At 39.3% G+C, this 9,898-nt stretch overlaps 1 long non-coding RNA gene across 1 annotated transcript; it reads right to left on the reverse strand.

The window, feature by feature from the left end:
- Nucleotides 1-4,102: 4,102 nt before the first annotated feature.
- On the reverse strand, nucleotides 4,103-5,319 carry LOC115257292 (uncharacterized). The gene is made up of 3 exons (XR_009996263.1): nucleotides 4,917-5,319; nucleotides 4,787-4,850; nucleotides 4,103-4,719 (listed from the first exon to the last, which is right to left on the reverse strand). It is a non-coding gene; the product is annotated as an uncharacterized LOC115257292 (long non-coding RNA).
- Between the last annotated feature and the right edge of the window lie 4,579 nt (nucleotides 5,320-9,898).

A 9,898-nucleotide genomic window follows, 5' to 3' on the forward strand; every position in this document is an offset into this window, starting at 1 on the left:
TTGTATGGAAAAGCAACCAGATTAGTCGACGCACAAAAATCCGAATTTTCAACTCGAACGTGAAATCTGTGCTGCTATACGCCAGTGAAACCTGGTGTGTATCAGTGGAGAACACTTATCGGCTGCAGGTCTTCATCAATAGATGCCTGCGGTATATAATTCGTGCATGGTGGCAGCGGCGTCATGGTCGCGATTTTTTCCGCAGTCAAGTTCGCAGATTATGAATAATCCTCGGTACCCACTTACGTAATTTATGTTTAGTCCCTTACTGTCAGAGCTGTCAGATCGGTGTAACACGCTAAATATAACTTACACAAACGGCAATTTACACGGAAAAAATACATGGGTATCGGACTGGACACAGAAAATTTATTGTTTTTCTTTGGTACATCGAGGTCTTGAAATTAGTCTATGATGGTGGCCTCACAATTGGATCTCCAACGTAGAGCTCTATCGTCGATGTCATCAAAAGCCGATAGCGACAGAAATTCGGGAGCGAAAGTAGAGGTGGGTCGGCCACACTCTACGCAGGGGCGGAAACGAAATCTGCAAACAAGCGTTAGACTGGAATCACAGACGAACAGACGTGACACTCTTCAAAACAGCTTGGCACATGCATTTAACGATCAATTCAAATTCCATTTGATTTGCGCGATCGTTCCACCAGATACGCTAGTGTTCGATCGCCTTGACGTTTGCCAGTGTATACGTTGCTGAATGATGCAAACGAAAATTACAGGCAATTTGTGTAGTAGTGTGCGTGTCAGCAAACGTCAAATGGAAATCCATCATGGCCGACAGTGTCGCGCGCGGTTCTACCAACAGGTGGCAGTGTGCTCATGAAAATGACACGGGGCAAAAGTTTTTGATGAATTTCCTCTAAGAGTTACGTCTGTTTGTCTGTGCTAGAAGGTTAAAAATAAATCTATCTGAATCTTCTTTAGATGGAGTTCAAATTCAGTTCTCAGAAGAAGTTAAACATCTTGGGGTAACTTTGGACAAAAGACTGAATTGGAGTTCTCATTTAACGTTGAACCATTCGTAATTGAAATCATCGTCATCAACAAACATTTGAAAGTAGTTTTTTCGTTCCAGTCAATCATTTTTGCATCGAAAATGGTTTCACTGTATTCCACATGTATTCCAATAGTCCGGCCTAAGATTACTTATGCTTCACTTGTTTGGTGGCCCAAAACAAATGAGGTAACCTCTCAAAAGAAGCTAAGTAAGCTACAAAGACTTGTTTGTATATCTATGACAGGAGCAATGATAAGCACTCCGTCAGTTGCTTTGGATGCCCTTCTCAATATACTGCCATTGCATCAATTTGTTAAACTACAAGCGGCAAAAAGTGCCCTGCAGTTTATACGTTACAATATTTAAAGTCCTAGACGGGGATCTTGTTGGACATTTGAGGATCATCAAAGACTTCAAATTAAACATGGACATGAAAACAGTAGAACATTGGATGATAACGAAGACCAACTGATGTTCCCTTCAAAAAGGTGAAACTATGTCGCTATGTTTGAGATGTTGGTGGGCCAAGTTTACGTCCAGGTTCTATTCTATTTTATACTGGTGGGTCCAAGATGGGAGAAAATACTGGAGCTGGTGTTTTTGGCCCTGGTATCAGTAAGGCTATACCAATAGGATGCAGTTCCACTGTATTTCAAGCGGAAGTTTAAGCCATTCTAGAGTGTGCCAACATTTGTCTGAAAAGAAATTATAGGTTTGCCAAGATCTGTATTTTTTCGGACAGTCAGGCGGCTCTAAATGCGCTAAAAGCTTTCACTTATTAATCAACGCTAATGTGGGAATGCGTTATTTCTCTGAAGCAATTGGCCAGTAGGAACGAGGTAACTTTATACTGGGTGCCTGGTCATTGTGGAATTCTGGGAAATGAAAACGCCGGCAATTTAGCCAGACAGGGTGCGGCATCAAGCTTTGTAGGCCCTGAACCTTTCTGTGGAGTTCCTGAGTGTGCTCTTCGGATGAAACTAAAAAGTTGAGAAATATCGACGGTAGAATCTAAATTCGTGCAGTGGGCCATTGAGTGGGTTAGAAGCAAATGGGTGTAAGCATTGAGCATGAGCATAGATGACCGTACAGCTACCGCTGTTAATGTGCACAGTTCAAGAATTCCAAACTTCAATAGTCAATAACGGCGCGGCCACGTCCTTACGGTCATCGAAGAAGGGAAGGAATGTTAGTTTGACGTACGTTGCTACTAGAGACCGAGATCACCTCATCTTCTCCACGACTGTCACGGGAAGGAGTTCTGGTTAGTGGAGGAGAGTCACATGATTTGGATTCACTTTGGTAAGTGTGTGATTCATGCAACCTTCTTTTGAATCAAAACATTTATTCATTTTGACTAAAATATTACAAATGTCGACACCGAAAATGACGAACCATTCAAATTTTTGTGTAAATGCAAAAAATGAAAGAAAAATGTTTATTATCAACTAAATGTGCATTGGAAGCTAACGCCAACACATGACGTGACGAGCTTTTCAATATTTGTTAGATAAATACACAAAAAACCAGAGCAGAACTTTATACATCCTATAGTGCGTATGTGCTGCAGCACCTTCCACTAACTGGCCTCTTCTCCACACTGAATATAAATAAATAAATAACACTGAACCGCTACAACTACACACGGGTACGACGATGTGCACATTCAAATTGACGACGACGACGCGGCCGATCCGAATAAAAAAAGCGGCCTTTCCACTTTGCCACCAAAAACATTTGGTTAGAAGCAAAGGGGGGGAGAAGTCACATAAACCCACTTTCGAGTAAATGAGGCTTTCACCAATTTTTCGTCCCATATGTATGGAGTTTCAAAATCGTCTTAATTTTCTCCGATTTATTGTAATTTTTCTAATCATCGTAAAAACAATGCTAAAAAAGTTCCTGAGAGCTTGAAGTCTGAAGATTTTTTTTATATATTCGGCTCATGGTCACTTACACAACTGCATCTGGGACGCTCAATTCGTATCGATGAACAAACAACATCAATATCATACCGCCCCCGATGGAAGTATCACAGACAAACAGACGTAACACTCTGATAGTTCCCATCGTACATTGATTTAACGTTTTTTTTTTCTGTGGAAGTATGTTCAATCATACTGGGAACATTTCCAGGACATGCTGGATATACTGGTATCCGATTCATCACCGAAAAACATGGATGATTTCCTCACAGCAATTTGGTTTTTAAATTAAGAAAAATGTATTGATTTTTTGATTTTATACGAAAGAGCACCTTTTTCTGAACCATGTAAGGAGGATCCTGCTAGGGGTCCTTAAATTCCTGGTTTTAGCGCCAGACGACGACGTCGTCTACCAGGAGCTCCAGATTCAAAGTGCCCAGCTAGCAACGTCAGTGCCCACCAACAGGATCCACCTCCAATTCCTACCCACCAAATACTCCGTAGTCCCAAAATCCAAAGTCCTATATTCCCAAAAACTTTCCACTTCCAATTCAATTTTAGGTAATTCTCTGAATTATATAAGGTTAAGAAGATGATCTAGTAGCAGAGAGAAAAGTTTATTGAAGGAGTAAAAAGATACGTAAAAATAAGTCGATCGATTTCAACGATTAAAATTCATCGTATTTTCTTCTCATAAAAACGTCTACAATGCCCTGACCTTCCTCCTATTAGAGCTAGCTGGCTACTGAGCGGCTATCGGCAGTTCTCCCGGAGCTTACGCTGGCCAACGGTACCGAACCTCTCCGATAGTCTCTCACTCCCTAGCTGTGACGTCACTACCCTGTTCGTGTGTCTTTCGTGAGTCGTTCTAACCCCCTAATCTGCGTTCTTCCCCTACTAATACACTTTGTGTTTTCCCTACTAATTCTCGTTGCGTTCCGTGTGTGTTGTTGTTTTCTGGGTTCGTGTACTTACGGTTGGACGATGATTACAGACCTCGACCGGTCCCCATGCAGGGGGAATGGGGGGGATAGATAGATCCCGACGATGCTGATTGCCTGTGTGCGAGCTCGATCACGAAGCACTTTCCGAACGAGACCGGCGTGTGCAGTGCGTCTGGCGGCCGTTGATTACGCACACTGATGCACTGCTACGGCCCGTGCGGGGTGGAGATGGTGGAGACGGGTGGTTGTTTATCTTGCTCCTTCGATGAGGGGTGGTGGAGCAGCATGCACGGTCACAACGATAATGCTCGCCGCGCCGCGGGTCGTATCCGTTCCCTGGGAAGTCGGTGGGTACACTCCGATCGGCAGATCGTCGGAACGTGAGTCTGGCGGTTACGCTGGCGTTGGGATTCTTTCCCTTTAATGGACACTCCCACTCGACGGACAATCACGTGTAGCGGATGTGATTCACGGTGGGGGCCAAGCTTACACTCCGATGGCCAACGCGCTCCAGACGTACCTATAGTGGCCCGAAGCCACGAGACGATAGGTACACCCGGGGTAACCTCGCCGTGTACCAAGCACCAATCCACTCGCTTCCGTTATGTGCGGGGTATGCGACCACTAATAATTCACCACGGGTTCGTCATGCACCGAACTCACACCGATTATCCCAACGGTGGATGCCACCGGGTTGTGGCCACTGTAGAAAACAAATTCTTAGAACCCAGCACACACATATTCCCTTACAATCCTCAAAATTACCTGATCTTTCTCACTTCGGTAACACCGTAATTTCTGCCTCCGACTCACTTTCTATAAAATTCTGCACTCTAGTTTTTCGTAAATAAATTTTCGTTTAAGTTTTAATTTTTTTTTACTAATATGCATGAAACTTACTTTTTAAGCACAATTTTAAATGCACGACTCACGATTTTAATTGTTATAAAAAATATAGGTTTATCTGAAAATAGCAATGAATTTACTCGTTAAAATTTCACTCACTTTTCTTTTTAAACTAGTTTTATACTTGTATTAGCTATTGATTAAGGAACACTTTCTCACTGAACTAAATATCAACTTCTGATAACTTGACTCCTTGGCGGTCCAAAAGGGAAAGAACGAATAATCGCTCCCGGTTGACCAAGAAAGTTATCATATATAATTTTCTACTTAATTCGAGGGTTTCCGGTTTCTTTCTTGATTTCAATTTTGTATGTAAAAATTTTCTTGCGTTTAAAATAACATTTTCTTATGGTTTCCTGTTGATCAACTTTCGTCACCAACTATCATATCAATCTCTAAACACACACATATAAACATTGAATTCGAGCACTTTTCATTTCTTACTGTTGCCTATCTCACAGGCGTGAGATGGCTAACGCTACTATTTGAAACGGCGGATTTTCACCAAATCTGCTCGTTTCATTATCCCCAACTTTCCCCCAAAAAAAAAAAAATATGTCAAATATTTTTTTTTTTTTTTACTAACCTTTTCTCCGTTTTTTCAAAAATCACAAATTCTACAAACTTATTCACTTTCCTAATTTTCAGACTTAAATACTACTATTTACACTTATTCCAAATATCGAGCAATTATTTACAATACCGGTTCCGTTTACGTATTTAATCGAATTTAAACATGCCGAGAGAGTTCCGACGCGACCGTAATTTCGTTCCCGCACCAGAAAACTAACTGGTAAATTACGCTTTCTACTTGATATCCAACGATATCTTACACCAATACATTTATTGGAAGAAATCTGGGCTTTGTGTTCCCAACCACCACATATGCCAATTACCGAAAAATGTACCTGAACTTCTGTCGGTCATATTCGTATCAACAAAATGTAGCTAACACATATTTATTACTCCATATAAGTATATGGACACGATTCAAAAACTCTACAAATATCCGAAGATTACTCTCTTTTCCCTCTCTCGGTTCAAAGTGAGTGGTGAAATACTGGGCTATTGTAACGTTTCAAAATTTGGCTGTGGTTTAGTCTATTGTCAAATCTCGGTGCACACAGTGCGTTATCTACAGCAATGACATTATATGGAATGAATATCTGGCTATTGCAGAGAAATTGTATATGGCATGCTTACAGGATCTACCGGCGCATCTTCCTCCAAAACGTAAGTACCAATTTCCGTATATATAAAATACAGCTATAACCTTAACTTTTGTGATCTAATACTCTTACTATTTTTCGCTAATTTTCCTTTCTACCTTGATCAAAAATTCCATACTTTGACCTCTTGACCTCTACTCTATTGTTAACCGATGAAACTACTGTCTCGATCACTTCATGATAGATCAGTGTTTCCAGCTATTTAATTTTATATGAATCTTTTAGAATCTTTTTCCAAAGATAAAAAGTTTCCTGTCTTATTTTAGTTTTTTTTTTTCATTATTATTTACACTATTTACATTTTAAGCTACATTTATTTCATTTTAGCACGAGACTGAACGATGAACGTCATTATGCATTGGTTTAGATAGATGTTGTCTCGTTTCGTGGTTTTGGTAAGTTCTACGGTTCTTATTTATGCTTCATCGTTATGCTTTATGAATGGTACTTATGCCATCATATTGTTATTACCGACTCTGCGTGTTTTATGAGGGAAACCTCAAACATTCCCTTTTAGTTTCTGTACATAGCTCGACGTTTTATAAAAGAAAAAGTGTTCTGTACGTTAATTTTTTAGTTTCCATTTTAAAATTTCAAGAATTTTATTTCTTTTTGTTTTTTAAACTAATTAATTGAAATATTTTTAGTTAAAATTACCAATTTCCTTTGATATTGTCAAATGTAGATTTTTATACCCTTTTTAGTTAATTTTATGTACATTTAGATTTTATTATTTTAACCCCGAATCTAGTTTTTTTCGGTGTTATTACCGCTTTTATTATACATGATTCAAATTTTATCATTTGAGTTGTTAAATTTTACCGACTTTTCGTGTTTTTTGTTCTGATTTCCAGTTTATTTGTTTGTGTACATAGCTTTACCTCTTCCGTTTTTAATTACCGATTTTACGTGTTTTATTTGTTCTTTTATTAGTATTCATAGTTTATTTACATAGCTTTAGGTCCTATTTTACTTAAATTCTTTTTAGTTGCGATACATGATACATTCCTAGGTTTTTACCATTCAAATCTTCTAGAATGTAACAATACTCTCCCACTTTTTTCTTTACAATGGCTTCAGAATATTTTGGAGCCAGTTTTGCATTGAATCCTTTTCCTTTGTCTGACAAGAAATAGTTTTTCTTTAAAATTCTCTGCCCTATTTCAAAGTGTACCATTTTACCAGCGCGGAGGTTATAGTATTTCGAATATTTTTCATATGCTATCTTTAGATTTTTGCGAACTTCTTCGAAGATTTGTTTCATCTTTTCGTTGTGTTCTTGTTCTTCTGGACTTACATCTTGTTCCAAATCCCTTATTGCCTGATATTCTTCCCCTGAGCTAATCTGGTTCCTACCGAAATTTACGAAATAGGGAGAAAAATTACTTGATGAATGGATTGCATTATTGATTGCATGACTAATTTTGTAGATATTTGTGTCCCATTCATCTTGCTCCTTCTTAATGAGGGCCCTAATTGCGGACGTAATTACGCGATTTGTTCTTTCTGCGTTATTTACCTGCGGAAAATATACCGGGGTCAGCCAATGGGTTACGCCATATTTTTGTAAAAGATTCTTGAATTCCTTCGATGTAAATTGCGCTCCATTGTCGGATAGGACAATTTCGGGAACGCCAAACAATAAAAAGATCATATTTTCCATGAAAAAAGATAATTGTCTTGCTTTTGCCTCTTTGAGGGGCTGTATGACCACAAATTTTGAAAATATATCAGTTATAACTAGCAAACACGTATTACCTGATCGTTTCGCCCGGGGAAAAGGGCCAACGTAATCTATGGCAATCACTTGCCAAGGATTATTGTCAATTTTCTGTTTGCCCATTGGTGGTACGTGGTTAACATTATCGGATTTGGACGTTTTACAAACGATACAGCCCTCACAAAACCGTTTGACCTCGGAGTACATTTGCGGCCAGTAATATTTTTCCCTTATTTTGCCTAGCGTTTTTTCTGTACCTAAATGGGCGATTTCATGGATTTCCCTTATCAATTCAAACCTTTCTTGCTTTTCTGGAATTCGCTTCCAATCAAACCTCCTATCTGATATTTTTGATTCATCTTTCACGTACTTGTAAATCGTGCTGTCCACTACTTTAAACTCTTTGTACTTTAGTGGATCGGCGTTAATTTTACCAAGCATTCCCTTGTAGTCTGAGTCCTCCCATTTTGATTTAATGGTGCTGAGCGATCTCGAAAGACAGTCAGCAATTATATTGTCCCGTCCTTTCCTATATTCAATACTGAAGTCAAATTGTTGTAGTTTAAGGGCCCACCTGCATAGCTTTGCTGAACCCTTCTCAGCACTAACTTTTGAAAGCCAGACCAAGCTTCGTGCGTCAGTAATAACTCGGAAATGCGTTCCTTCAATATAATTTCGGAATGCTTCTATCGCCCATAGTACCGCTAAACATTCTTTTTCTACTGCGGCATACTTCCGCCTCGTAGAATTTAATTTTTTACTAAAATATGCGATAATTCGCTTTTCACCTTCCTGTTTTTGAGTCAGGACTGCTCCTACGGCTAAATCGGACGCATCTGACTCTATTGTAAATTCCAAATCAAAGTTCGGGTTAGCTAGAATTGGTGGACTAATTAGCGCTTGTTTTAGCCTATTAAGTGCTTCCTCTGCTTCTAGGCTCCAAGAGAACTTTTTCCGATCTTTCTTTAAAAGATCTGAAATTGGCGAAGTTATATCACTATAATGTTTGATAAACTTCTGGTAGAAGTTAGCCAATCCCAGTAAACGTCTGATGTCTTTAATTGTTTTTGGGGTTTCATAGTCCAGAATGGGTTTTATTTTCTCCATGTCGATCGAAATACCTTGTTCAGATATCACGTATCCTAAATACCTGACACTAGTTCTGCAAAATTTGGATTTATTGAGACTAATCGTTAAGTTTGCCTGCTTTAATCGACGTGCTACTTCTTTAATTAATTCTACGTGTTGAGCTAAAGTTTCGGTCGCGAGAATTATGTCGTCCAGGTAAACCCATACGTAGGGTTGTAGGTCAGTTCCGAGGACTATGTCCATTAGTTTGGACATCGTGAAAGGAGCCCCCTTCAAACCGAAAGGCATCACTTTAAATCTGTATAGGCCTGACTTCGTCCTAAACGCGGTGTATTTTCTGGACTCAGGCGCCAGAGGAATTTGCCAGTATGCTTCTTTCAAGTCAATTACACTGAAGTATTTGGCCTTTTTGATTCTATGTAAGACTTCGTGTAAATTGGGGATTGGATAAGCGTTATTTTCGGTTGCGTCATTAACCCGTCGCGAATCTAAACAAACGCGAAATTTTCCGTTCGCTTTCTTGACCGGTAGCAAAGGGCTCGCGTAATCAGAGTCGCAAGGTTCTATAATATCCATCTTCTTCATTCGTTCTAATTCTTCATCCACGTATTTTTGTATGTACGGTGAGCAACGGTACATTGGAGCAGCTTTTAGTTCAACACCCGGGATAATCTGAATTTTGTGCTCAAGGATCGCGGTTCTACCGATTTTATCGTCTTCCGAAAACTCGAAACAACTTATTGCCTCCAGTAATTGAGATCTTTCATCTGCATTTAGAACGTGTTCTGTTTCAATTTCTTCGATCGACATTGGTTGAAAATCTAATGTTGGTACTTCTAATGATAAATCTTCTTCGTCGCTAAGATTGCTAAGTTTATCCACTGTTCCGACAAATTCAGAAAATCTTAGTGCTATTTCTGATTCGTCTGCCGAAAAATAGTTTTCTACGAGGCTTATTGATTCAACTTGCTCGTGTCTTTGGCAATCCATTTGGCCTAAAGATATAATTTCTTTATTGTTCATTTTCATTGCTGGAACTATGTTGAATGCTTTCCAGAAATTAACGCC

The sequence above is a fragment of the Aedes albopictus genome, chromosome 1 (assembly GCF_035046485.1).
Source record: "Aedes albopictus strain Foshan chromosome 1, AalbF5, whole genome shotgun sequence".
In the NCBI taxonomy this organism is placed as follows: Eukaryota; Metazoa; Arthropoda; class Insecta; order Diptera; family Culicidae; genus Aedes; species Aedes albopictus.